Here is a 13206-nt window from a genome sequence, read left to right on the forward strand (position 1 = left end):
ATCTGTCTCATAATAAGACCCAAAGCAATTAATTAACCAAATGATGTTGTGGGAGCGGAAACATAGATCACATTATACGGTTATGAATTTGTGCTTCTGCCCCCTTACAGGGTTGCAATTGGGTTGGATAATACGTTTGTAGAAAGTCTGAGAATGCTTAGTTTTCTGAGTGGGGTTGCCTCAGTGCTAAAGTACAATTATGACATTAGTAAACCTGTTCACTTGAATGAAAGGCTGCACACATTAAACAACTCTGTTGAATGTGAACATATAGTCACAGCCATACCTCCCAAGGGGGACAAAAAGCCCCTTTTTTCTGAACTTCACACATTTTCCCACCCCATACCCCACCCCCAAACATACAATAATACACCTGTCCAGTGGCCAACCCTATACAATTGCCCCTAATGCAACTCAGCAACATGTAACCCCCATCTTTAATGTTATCCCCCCTTTATAATAAAATATTTATTTATATAGCGCCATTAAATTCTGCAACCCTTTACTTTACTTTTTCCCCCACTTTTATCTATCTCCCCAAAGTGGTAGTATAACAAACAATATGGATACACTTCACATATTGAAAAGCAAAGTAAGTCCAGACAATAGTGAGTAAATACTGACAGCATTGATATGAAGGTAGCAGTAGTGAGCACCACAACTGCAGAGAACACCGCAGGAAGCTAGGAAGGAAAAGGCGCATAGTGGGCATGGGGCACAGAGGGCAAATGGAGAGTATAAAGTTGTACTGGGTGGAGTCTGCATGACTGCACTGACTAATGTGGGTACAGGGGATTGGCTAAGTAGAGGAGGGTGTGGACAGGTGATTGGCTAAGTGGAGGAGGAGGGTGTGTACAGGTGATTCAGTAAGCGGGGGAAGAAGCTGTGGACAGGGGATTGGGTAAGCGGAGAAGGCGGGCGTATATAGAAAATTGGATAAGCGGAGGAGGAGGGTGTGGACAGGTGATTGGGTAAGCGGAGGAGGAGGGTGTGGACAGGTGATTGGGTAAGCGGAGGAGGAAGCTGTGGACAGTTAATTAGGTAAGCCGAGGAGGAGGATGTCGACGTTACTGAGTGCGAGGATGATGATAACGTGGCATTGAATTTGTAATGATACAGGGTGGAGCAGGGAGATCACATGGCAATAGGGTAGGCGTCCCGGGCCTTGCCTCTCAGGGGGCAGGTCAGTGGGACAGAGCCTGAAAAACGTGACTGTCCTGCTGGATCAGGGACGGTTGGGAGGTATGCTCACCGCTGTTAGTTGTAGATAATAGTTTGTTATATTATAACTACTAACACACTGACAAAGAGGCAATACAACATTACTAGACCATGACTCATGGACAGGTATAGAAAAGAAGACGAGCCACTAAAAAAGATTTTCTTTAAAAATTTTTTGTTTTTATATATTTCTTTTTCATAAATTGGTTACAAAAAGTACAAACATGTCAAAAAGGATTTTTCTTTCTTATCAATCATTCTGACCTACTCCTCTGCTGAAACCCACCTGTGAGAAGTCCCTACAAGGCCACGGTACAGTGAAACTCTAAAAATGGGAATTGCTTGCAACCCAAACTATATGTGATAAAGGACTTAGAGGTAACACCTCAGAAATGATTGATAAGAAAGAAAAATCCTTTTTGACATGTTTGTACTTTTTGTAACCAATTTATGAAAAAGAAATATATAAAAACAAAAATTTTTTAAAGAAAATCTTTTTTAGTGGCTCGTCTTCTTTTCTATATGCTGCTGATTCTGGACATTCTAGGGAGTCTAGTGTGTTCCACTACTTGTTGTAATTTTGTGCCAAACAATATTTTTATAAAGGACTCATGGACAGGTAGCCATAATTGTTTGCTAGAGGTAAATTTACTTTGATTGGCCACAACAATGGGTCCTGTATAAGGGCAGTTGGATTGCCACTCAATTTAAAAATATGGTGACACATGAGGTTTGATTCTCAAAATAACTGTATTCTTTTCTCGTAGGATAGGTTACTCTTTCAGGAAAATCTTCCATTAAAATCCATCAAGAAAAACTTACGGGACACTTACTGATGGATCTGGACACCATGACTGTGGTAATTTTCTTATATGTCTTAACCATGGCCTCCTTCTTTCTAAAATCAAAATTTTAAATTATGCTAATCAGCTCGAAGGGCTCTGGGGGTGGTTACTGGAGCCCCTCAGTGCTGCAGATGCACTGGCTGTTACAAGGAGCAGAACATGTCTCACCCAACACCCTGCTCTTTCCCTCCTCCCATATTGCAGCAGCAGGAAGTGCAGCCTGTGAAGCTGCAGCATTGAGGGACTCTGGTTTATCATGACTGATTTTGATGATACATTTGTATTGTGTGTTGTGAATATTTCTGTCTCTGTGCTGCCACTGATCTTACCCTAAGGATGAACACAGGGTTTTGAGAGCCATAGGGGCACATTTATTAGCAACAGTGCCCTATATAGTGCAGAGGGCTCCCGATTCAGGATTTCTGGTGCCCATTCTTAATGAATCTGGCACTCTCAGCATTGCTCTGGCAGAGCTCACAACTTTTTTTTTTTGGTGCACCTTTAACATAGCAGAAAATATCAAAAAAAGGTAGTCAGCTCACCTGGAAGCAGTGGAACATGCGGTAACAGCGTGCAAGTCCGCGAGCACGGAAACTATGGCTCTGAAGTTGTATACAAACGGAAGAAAAGGAAAAATCCAGCTTCAAACGGAACCCACGTGGATATAAAAAGTTCAAATTTATTCAGAAAATATGCGTCCTTTCAGGGGAGGTAATCACAGAAGGAAATTTCTCAATAGAGAAACCTTCTGGATTTTTACATTGCAGACACGAGTCCCCGGAGGTCTGAATAAGAGACAAGACGTAATCTATCAATATTAGTGTGTTCTTTCAAATTATGTTCTATCATGAAACATGTTCCTTATTGTATATACAATACTTGCCTTGTTTGTTTGTTTTTTAATCTTAATGTTATGTTTTTATGTACCGTTTTGATTTAAAAGGGTTGTCAATCAAATGGAAATCCACACGTGATATGTGACATAACAGCGTTGTCTATCACGTGACTATGGATAACGGGAATATAGTCTTCCCGAGTGCATTTCCATACTAGCCATGATTAAGGAGATGTTTCTCTGAAACGCGTAGGCGATTGTTGGTCTCCCCACTACCCTGTACATACTTTCATTGAGCGGTTTTTGTATGCTGATTTCATATTTTAACCCCTTAAGGACGCAGCCATTTTATAGTTTAAGGCTCAGCCCGATTTTTTGGATTCTGACTTGCTTCGCTTTATATGGTTATAACTTTTGAACACTGTTACTTATCAAAACGATTCTGAGATTGTTTTTTCCCCACATGTTGTACTTCATTTTAGTGGTAAATTTTGGCAGATAAGTTTTGCATTTATTTACAAAAAAAAAGAAAATATGATAAATTTTTTGAAAAATTTTCGAAATTCTAAATCATTGCGTTTTCAGGCAGATAGATTTACCACCTAAATAAGTTGCTGAATAACATTTCCCATTTGTCTACTTTACATTTTCATAATTTCTGAAATGTCTGGATAATTTATTTTGATGTCACGCGGCCTACAAATAGAATATCGCTTTTCCGGATTTTCAGAAATGACTATTTTGGGGATAAATACAGTTTTGAATGAAATTTTACATATTTAGCATCAAAACCCCCTATATAATCTACCCATTCTCAAATCTGCACCCCTCAAGCTATCAAAACAGCTTTTACGAAGATTGTTAACCCCTTGATATCTTCATAGTAATTGAATCAAAATGGAGGTGAAATTTAGAATGGTCAAATTGTTCCCTTATACGTTCATTTAGCCCTAAAATTTACACATTTCCAAAATATAAAAAGAGAAAACCCACCATACAATTTGTTCTGCAATTTCTCCTGAGTACAAAGACCCCCCACATGTGGCTGTGACTTGTTTTATGGGCGCACAGCGATGCGCAGAAGGGAAGGAGCGCCCTGCAGCTGCCAGGATTTTAGTTTCCTCATTGGCCCCTTTTGAAGGCTATAAAATTTTCGTTATTGGGGCCATGTGACGGCATTTTTTTTGCGGGAAGAGATGCTTTTTCCATTGTTACCATTTTGGGGTTGGTATCCCCTATTGTTGAAAATTTAGGAACTTTTTTTGAGGGCAGGAGTAGAAAAGCATCAATTCTGTACTGGATTTTTTACTTTTTTTTTTTTTTTGGTGTTCACCGTATAGACTAATAATCATGTTATCTTTATTCTATGGGTTGATACGATTACGGGGATACCAGACATGAATATATTTTCTTACGTTTTACTAAATTTGTCAAACAAAACCCTAATGTGGGGAAAAATCTATCATTTATTTATTGCCGTCTTCCAAGTGGCATAACATTGTTACTTTTTTGGCTACGGAGCTGGTTGATGGCTTGTTTTTTGCGGGACATGTTGTGCTTTGCACCAGTATCATGTCTGAGTACATATGGTTTTTTGATCGCATTTTATAGCATTTTTTGTGGGATTGAAAAGGTAAAAATCATAATTTTTGAAGGTTTTTTTTTTTACGGCGTTTATCGTGGGGGTTCAAGAATGATTTACTTTTATTCTACGGGTTGTTACGGACGCGGTGATACTATATATGTGGGGTTTGTGTTATGATTTAGACTTTTTTTTGAGTTATATGTCTCTTTATATGTTTTGGGGGTTTGGGGCATTTTTAGTGATTTATGACTTTATTTTTGTATTGAATAACTTTTTTTTTTACTTTTTCACTTTTATACCATGGGATATGAACAAGCAATCATCTGATTGCTTGTTCATGATAATATTCTGCAATACTGATGTATTGCAGAGTATTATCAGTGTCAGCCTATACACTTGAATAGGCTGGCACTGTGCCAGTAAGATGACGTCACAGACGCCATCTTACCGGCAATTCTTGCAAGTAACTCTGGGGTCCAGATCGGACCCCAGAGTTGCTATAGCAACGATCGGCGCCCCCCGAAAACGGTTCGGGCGGGCCGATCGTGGGGGAAAGACCCCCCAGATGCATGTTAGATGCCGCAGTCGCACTGACCGCGGCATTTAACGGGTTAAGCACCCGCGATCGGAGACAACTCCGATCGCGGGTGTTACACTGGGGTGCCGGCTATTAGTTACAGCCGGCACCCCGTGTTTCCCGATGCCGATCCAGAGCCGAGCCGGCATAAGCGCCGTGGCGGATATATCCGCCACTGAGCGCTAAGTCACTGCGCTCCGTGGCGGATATATCCGCCACGGAGCGTGAAGGGGTTAAAGAAGTTTCTGAATAAATTTGAACTTTTTATATCCACGTGGGTTCCGTTTGAAGCTGGATTTTTCCTTTTCTTCCACCTTTAACATAGGGTGTGCAACACATTTCTGTCAGACTTTGCCTGTCAAATGTGGCCCACGGTCTGACTAAGCCCCCCAGCGCCCTCTTCTGTGAAGAAATTTTTGACGCATGATGACTAGTAGAGCCACGCCACAAATGGTTCGCATGCATCACAAATGTGGCGCAGGCACTTCTTAACTATCTGTGCAAGCAGGTATAAAGAACATGCAAAGTCTGATAGAAAACTGGTGCACGGCCCTTCTTAAATGTGCCCCGTAATCTTTTTACTGCTCTGTCAATAGTGTCATATAAGCGCTTGATTATTCAGAAGAAGATTTAATGGTTCAATTGTGGGTTACATATATATTACTGATTAACTTCTATTAACTCTTTATTGTAAAGAGTTTTGACTTTTCGCAGTGTGGAATAAAATTTTCAGTTTCTTTTATAGGTCATTACAGATGCTAGGATTCCCCTTTTTTTTACTTGTCACTTTATCCTGAGATCTAACACATGGAGAGCACACTGTGTAGTCTTTAACTCTCCAGTACATATTTTTTCTGGAAATCAATAGCGCAAATGATAATAGTAAATGTTGTAATATACTTTATTAACACTTCAAAGGAAATCCACCATTTTTTTTATGTATTGTAACCAAAAATGCTGTAGCTACACTGATGCAGAAACCTTGTTTCCCTGAATTGAGTGGTTTTGCTGAAAAAAAAACAATATTAATAATTTTTAATAATTAATATTAAAAAATTTAATTTATTGTCCCCGAAAGGGGGGAAAAAAAGATGTCACAGCCAGTTTGACCAACACAAACAGTACATAAAATACAATATAATAAAAAGACATCAATAATATGAATTAGAAAACATAAAAAAGTGCTAGTTTCCCATTCCTGTACACGACCCACTACTCATGTCTAACTCCACTGTCTTAACCTAATACCTACAAAAATTTAAATCCCTAATCGGCAAAAAATTGTGAAATTAGACATATGGATAGTATATGGTTTTTTATAATACAGTAAGAAAAGATCCAAGCAGCACTATCAAAACAGCACTATCAAAACAGAAAATGGGTAAACAAAAATAAAAAGCGGGTGCACGCCTAAGAGGGCCGGGCATCAGGTCCTTCAATTATAAAGAATTATATATGAATATGAATTATATGATTGTTGTTGGTTTACATTTTTACAATGTCTGTTTTCCTTTTTTTCAGATTATGAAGTCGCATATCTCAAGCAACTTGAACATATGTCTTCCTCGTCTCTGTAGTAATTTTGAATTATTAGTTGTGATATTGATATTTTTTCTGTAAAAATTTTTATTTTATATTTTTTTTGTATAGAGGGTTGACAACGATTCCTTCTGTATTTCATACCTGCAGTCACATCTTATCATATATTAATTGTTATTTCTTATGGGGTCAGCACTAGAGATGAGCGAGCACTAAAATGCTCGGGTACTCGTTATTCGAGACGAACTTTTCCCGATGCTCGAGTGCTCGTTTCGAGTAACGAGCCCCATTGAAGTCAATGGGAGACTCGAGCATTTTTCAAGGGGACCAAGGCTCTGCACAGGGAAGCTTGGCCAAACACCTGGGAACCTCAGAAAAGGATGGAAACACCACAGAAATGGACAGGAAACAGCAGGGGCAGCATGCATGGATGCCTCTGAGGCTGCTTAAATGCACCATTATGCCAAAATTATGGCCAACAGCATGGCCATGACAGAGTGACAGAATGAAGCTAGATAGCATCTAAAACATCCAATAATTGACCCTGACACTATAGGGGACGGCATGCAGAGGCAGCGGCAGCAGCGGAAGGCTAGAGAGTGGCATGGCGACATACCCTAAATGGACTCAGGCTTCAAACCAATGGGTAGCAGAGAGGAACCAAAGGAGGTGAGCAAGAAGCGCTCAAATAATATTGGTACATGATAAAAGTTTGCCAGTATATTTTGTGGATTACACAGCAGGGTGGCGACAAAGTTAACATGGAAGCCATGAAAACAATCCAAAATTCTGCCTGACACAGCTCGTTTGATAAGGGGACGATGTATGGAGGCAGTGAACTAGTAGTAGATTAAAGGTGCTGCAGTTAAAACTATGTTAGTTGGTTCTTGGCATGGAGCTGGCGCTCCGCTGCCAGGCGAGCTTTCGCCAATCCAAGCCCCTGTCTCTAGGCTACTCCCCAAACAGCACTTCTAAGAACCTTTCGGATAAGATCAAGTGTAGTAGCGTTCTTATAAGTTTGGGATATGGCGGGTGAGGGGAATGTAAACATCTGCGCAAGAAGCGCTGAAATAATATCCGTAAATGAAAAAAGTTTTCCAGTATATTTTGTGTCTTACACAGCAGGGTGGCGACAAAGTTAACAAGTTTGATGTGGAATGCCCTGCAATAGCTCTTGGGCGGTGTGCCTTTTATCACCTAGGCTCAGCAGTTTGAGCACCGCCTGCTGTCGCTTAGCAACGGCACTGCTGCTGTCCCTAGAGCTACCGACTGATGGCGCCATGCCCACGGATGGTAATTCGGAGGAGGAGGAGGTGGAGGAGGGGTGGGAGGATTTGGAGGTATAGTAGGCCTTTGAGACCTGGACCGAGGTAGGCCCCGCAATCCTCTGCGTCGGCAGTATATGACCAGCCCCAGGGTCAGACTCGGTCCCAGCCTGCACCAAGTTAAGTGTAGTAGCGTTCTTATAAGTTTGGGATATGGCGGGTGAGGGGAATGTAAACAGATGCGCAAGAAGCGCATGATGCGCATGGAGCTGGCGCTCCGCTGCCAGGCGAGCTTTCGCCAATCCAAGCCCCTGTCTCTAGGCTACTCCCCAAACAGCACTTCTAAGAACCTTTTGTATAAGATCAAGTGTAGTAGCGTTCTTATAAGTTTAGGATATGGCGGGTGAGGGGAATGTAAACAGATGCGCAAGAAGCGCTGAAATAATATCCGTAAATGGTAAAAGTTTGCCAGTGTATTTTGTGGATAACACAGCAGGGTGGCGACAAAGTTAACAACTTTGATGTGGAATCCATGAAAACAACCCAAATTTCGGCCTGACAAACCTCGTTTGATAAAGGGACGATGTATGGAGGCAGCTATATGGACGACTTTTGGAGGTAGCAATGGAGACAACGTGTGGAGGCTGCTATGGAGACAATTCAATTTGGATAGTGCCTGTATGTGGCAGTCCAAAAAATTTTTCAAACCAGAGGAGCAGGTAGGTGGCCCTCCAGAAAAATGGAATAGATTGAGTGCCTGTATGTGGCAGTCCAAAAAAGTTTTTAAACCAGAGGAGCAGGTAGGTGGCCCTCCAGAAAAATGGAATAGATTGAGTGCCTGTATGTGGCAGTCCAAAAAAGTTTTTAAACCAGAGGAGCAGGTAGGTGGCCCTCCAGAAAAATGGAATAGATTGAGTGCCTGTATGTGGCAGTCCCAAAAAATTGTTTAAAACAGAGGACCGGAAAGGTGGCCCTCCAGAAAAATTGAATAGATTGAGTGCCTGTATGTGGCACTCCCAAAAATTGTTTAAAACAGAGGACCGTGTCGGTGGCCCTCCAGAAAAATTAAATGCATAAAGTACTATACCAGTGGGCCCTGTCAAAAAACAGCCAGTTTCCTCTGCTTTACTGTAGAAAGAGGAGGAGAAGGAGGAAAATGAGGAGGAGGAGGAGTGGATAAATTATTCAGGTTGAGCTTCCTTCACCTGCTGGAGATTTGAAATTAGGAGAAATCCATGCTTTATTCATCTTGATAAGCGTCAGCCTGTCAGCGCTGTCAGTCGACAGGCGTGTACGCTTATCGGTGATGATGCCACCAGCTGCACTGAAAACCCGCTCTGACAAGACGCTAGCGGCAGGGCAGGCAAGAACCTCCAAGGCGTAGAGCGCCAGTTCGTGCCACATGTCCAGCTTTGAAACCCAGTAGTTGTAGGGAGCTGTGTGATCATTTAGGACGATGGTATGGTCAGCTACGTACTCCCTCACCATCTTTCTGTAAAGATCAGCCCTACTCTGCCGAGACTGGGGACAGGTGACAGTGTCTTGCTGGGGTGACATAAAGCTGGCAAAAGCCTTGTAAAGCGTACCCTTGCCAGTGCTGGACAAGCTGCCTGCTCGCCTACTCTCCCTCGCTACTTGTCCCGCAGAACTACGCACTCTGCCGCTAGCGCTGTCAGAAGGGAAATACTGTTTCAGCTTGTGCACCAGGGCCTGCTGGTATTCATGCATTCTCACACTCCTTTCCTCTCCAGGGATGAGAGTGGAAAGATTTTGCTTGTACCGTGGGTCCAGGAGAGTGAACACCCAGTAATCGGTGCTGGAATAAATTCTTTGAACGCGAGGGTCACGGGATAGGCAGCCTAGCATGAAATCTGCCATATGCGCCAGAGTACCAACGCGTAAGAATTCACTCCCCTCACTGGCCTGACTGTCCATTTCCTCCTCCTCCAACTCCTCCAACTCCTCTTCTTCTGCCCATACACGCTCAACAGTGTAGGACTCAACAATGGTCCCCTCTTGTGTCTCGCCAACATTCTCCTCCTCTTCCTCCTCATCCTCCTCCACCTCCACCTCCTCCGATATGTGCTGAGAAACAGACCTAAGGGTGCTTTGGCTATCAACAAGGGAATCTTCTTCCCCTGTCTCTTGTGAGGAGCGCAAAGCTTCCGACTTCATGCTGACCAGAGAGTTTTTCAACAGGCCAAGCAGCGGGATGGTGAGGCTGATGATGGCGGCATCGCCACTGACCATCTGTGTTGACTCCTCAAAGTTACTCAGCACCTGACAGATATCAGACATCCACGTCCACTCCTCATTGTAGACTTGAGGAAGCTGACTGACCTGACTACCAGTTCTGGTGGAAGTTGACATCTGGCAGTCTACAATCGCTCGGCGCTGCTGGTAAACTCTGGATAACATGGTCAGTGTTGAATTCCACCTCGTGGGCACGTCGCACAACAGTCGGTGAGCGGGCAGTTGGAGGCGGCGCTGCGCTGCCCTGAGAGTGGCAGCATCTGTGCTGGACTTCCTGAAATGCGCACAGATGCGGCGCACCTTCGTGAGCAAATCAGACAGATTGGGGTATGTCTTGAGGAAACGCTGAACTATCAGATTTAACACATGGGCCAGGCATGGCACATGTGTCAGTCTGCCGAGTTGCAGAGCCGCCACCAGGTTACGGCCGTTGTCACACACAACCATGCCTGGCTTCAGGTTCAGCGGTGCCAGCCACAGATCAGTCTGCGCCGTGATGCCCTGTAATAGTTCTTGGGCGGTGTGCCTTTTATCGCCTAGGCTCAGCAGTTTGAGCACCGCCTGCTGTCGCTTAGCGACGGCACTGCTGCTGTGCCTAGAGCTACCGACTGATGGCGCCATGCCCACGGATGGTCGTTCGGAGGAGGAGGTGGAGGAGGGGTGGGAGGAGGAGGAGGCATAGTAGGCCTCAAACACCTGGACCGAGGTAGGCCCCGCAATCCTCGGCGTCGGCAGTATATGACCAGCCGCAGGGTCACACTCGGTCCCAGCCTCCACCAAGTTAACCCAATGTGCCGTCAGAGATATATAGTGGCCCTGCCCGGCAGCACTCGTCCACGTGTCCGTGGTCAGGTGGACCTTGTCAGAAACGGCGTTGGTCAGGGCACGGATTATGTTGTCTGACACGTGCTGGTGCAGGGCTGGGACGGCACATCGGGAAAAGTAGTGGCGGCTGGGGACCGAATACCGAGGGGCGGCCGCCGCCATGAGGCTGCGAAAGGCCTCGGTCTCTACTAGCCTATAGGGCAGCATCTCCAGGCTTAGCAATCTGGAAATGTGCACATTAAGGGCTTGGGCGTGCGGGTGGGTTGCACTATATTTGCGTTTCCGCTCCAGCGTCTGGGGTATGGAGAGCTGAACGCTGGTGGATGCTGTGGAGGATCGTGGAGGTGACGATGGGGTTTTTGTGGCAGGGTCCTGGGCAGGGGGCTGACTATCAGCTGACACAGGGGAAGGAGCAGTGGTGTGCACGGCTGGAGGTGAACGCGCTTGTTGCCACTGAGTGGGGTGTTTAGCATTCATATGCCTGCGCATACTGGTGGTAGTTAAGCTAGTAGTGGTGGAACCCCTGCTGATCCTGGTTTGGCAAATGTGGCACACCACAGTCCGTCGGTCATCCGGTGTTTCCTTAAAGAACCTCCAGACTTCTGAAAATCTAGCCCTCGCCGCAGGAGCCCTCGCCACGGGAGCTTCAGTAGTTGACACATTTGGCGCTGATGCACCAGCTCTGGCCCTGCCTCTCCGTCTGGCCCCACCACTGCCTCTTCCAACCTGTTCTGGTCGAGGACTCTCCTCCGTCTCAGAAGCACTGTGTTCACCCGGCCTCTCAACCCAGCTTGGGTCTGTCACCTCATCATCCTCCGATCCCTCAGTCTGCTCCCCCCTCGGACTTCCTGCCCTGACAACAACTTCCCCACTGTCTGACAACCGTGTCTCCTCATCGTCGGACACCTCTTTACACACTTCTTCCACTACGTCAACAAGGTCATCATCACCCACAGACTGCGACTGGTGGAAAACCTGGGCATCGGAAAATTGCTCATCAGCAACCGGACAAGTGGTTTGTGACTGTGGGAAGGGTCCAGAAAACAGTTCCTCAGAGTATGCCGGTTCAAATGGCAAATTTTGCTGGGAGGGGGCAGACTGGGGGGGAGGAGGCTGAGGTGCAGGAGCTGGAGGAGTGCCGATTTCGGTGACATGGGTGGACTGCGTGGAAGACTGACTGGTGGACAAATTGCTCGAAGCATTGTCGGCAATCCACGACATCACCTGTTCGCACTGTTCTGGCCTCAACAGTGCTCTACCACGAGTCCCAGTAACTTCAGACATGAACCTAGGGAGTGTAGCTCTGCGGCGTTCCCCTGCTCCCTCATAAGCAGGTGGTGTCTCACCCCGCCCAGGACCACGGCCTCTGACCCCTGCAGTAGTTGGACGCCCACGTCCCCGCCCTCGTCCTCTACCCCTAGCCCTCGGGTTAAACATTTTGAAAATGAGAGTTATAACTTGTATTTTTTTTTTTACTTTTTTTTTTTTTTTTTTTTTTGTGTTTTTTAGTTTTTAAAACCAAACGATGCTATCCTATTGCTATGGCTATTTTCTAGCCAAGTATTACAGCACACTACTATGCCAGATGAGATGACGCTGAGTTATGAAAAAAATAAACGTAAAATAAAAAAGGAAATGGCAGACTGTGCCTAGTTGAAATACAACCCCGGGCCCTAATAAATTTTCCCACTTCGGTCTTTGCGATGGATATGTGCGTCACTAAAACACAGTGGTCGCAAGTCTGACTCCAAATTGCTCCCAATTTGATAGTAGATGCACTGCAGCAAGTACAGCCACCAGCAGATCAACCAGAAATCAAATATATATAACGCTACTGTAGGCGTAATTAAGACGTTTGTATTCTCCTATGGCTATTTTCTAGCCAAGTATAACAGCACACTACTATGCCAGATGAGATGACGCTGAGTTATGAAAAAAATAAACGTAAAATAAAAAGAAACTGGCAGACTGTGCCTAATTGAAATACAACCCCGGGCCCTAATAAATTTTCCCACTTCGGTCTTTGCGATGGATATGTGCGTCACTAAAACACAGTGGTCGCAAGTCTGACTCCAAATTGCTCCCAATTTGATAGTAGATGCACTGCAGCAAGTACAGCCACCAGCAGATCAACCAGAAATCAAATATATATAACGCTACTGCAGGCGTAATTAAGACGTTTGTATTCTCCTATGGCTATTTTCTAGCCAAGTATTACAGCACACTACTATGCCAGATGAGATGACGCTGAGTTATGAAAA

The sequence above is a fragment of the Engystomops pustulosus genome, chromosome 2 (genome assembly GCF_040894005.1).
Source record: "Engystomops pustulosus chromosome 2, aEngPut4.maternal, whole genome shotgun sequence".
In the NCBI taxonomy this organism is placed as follows: domain Eukaryota; kingdom Metazoa; phylum Chordata; class Amphibia; order Anura; family Leptodactylidae; genus Engystomops; species Engystomops pustulosus.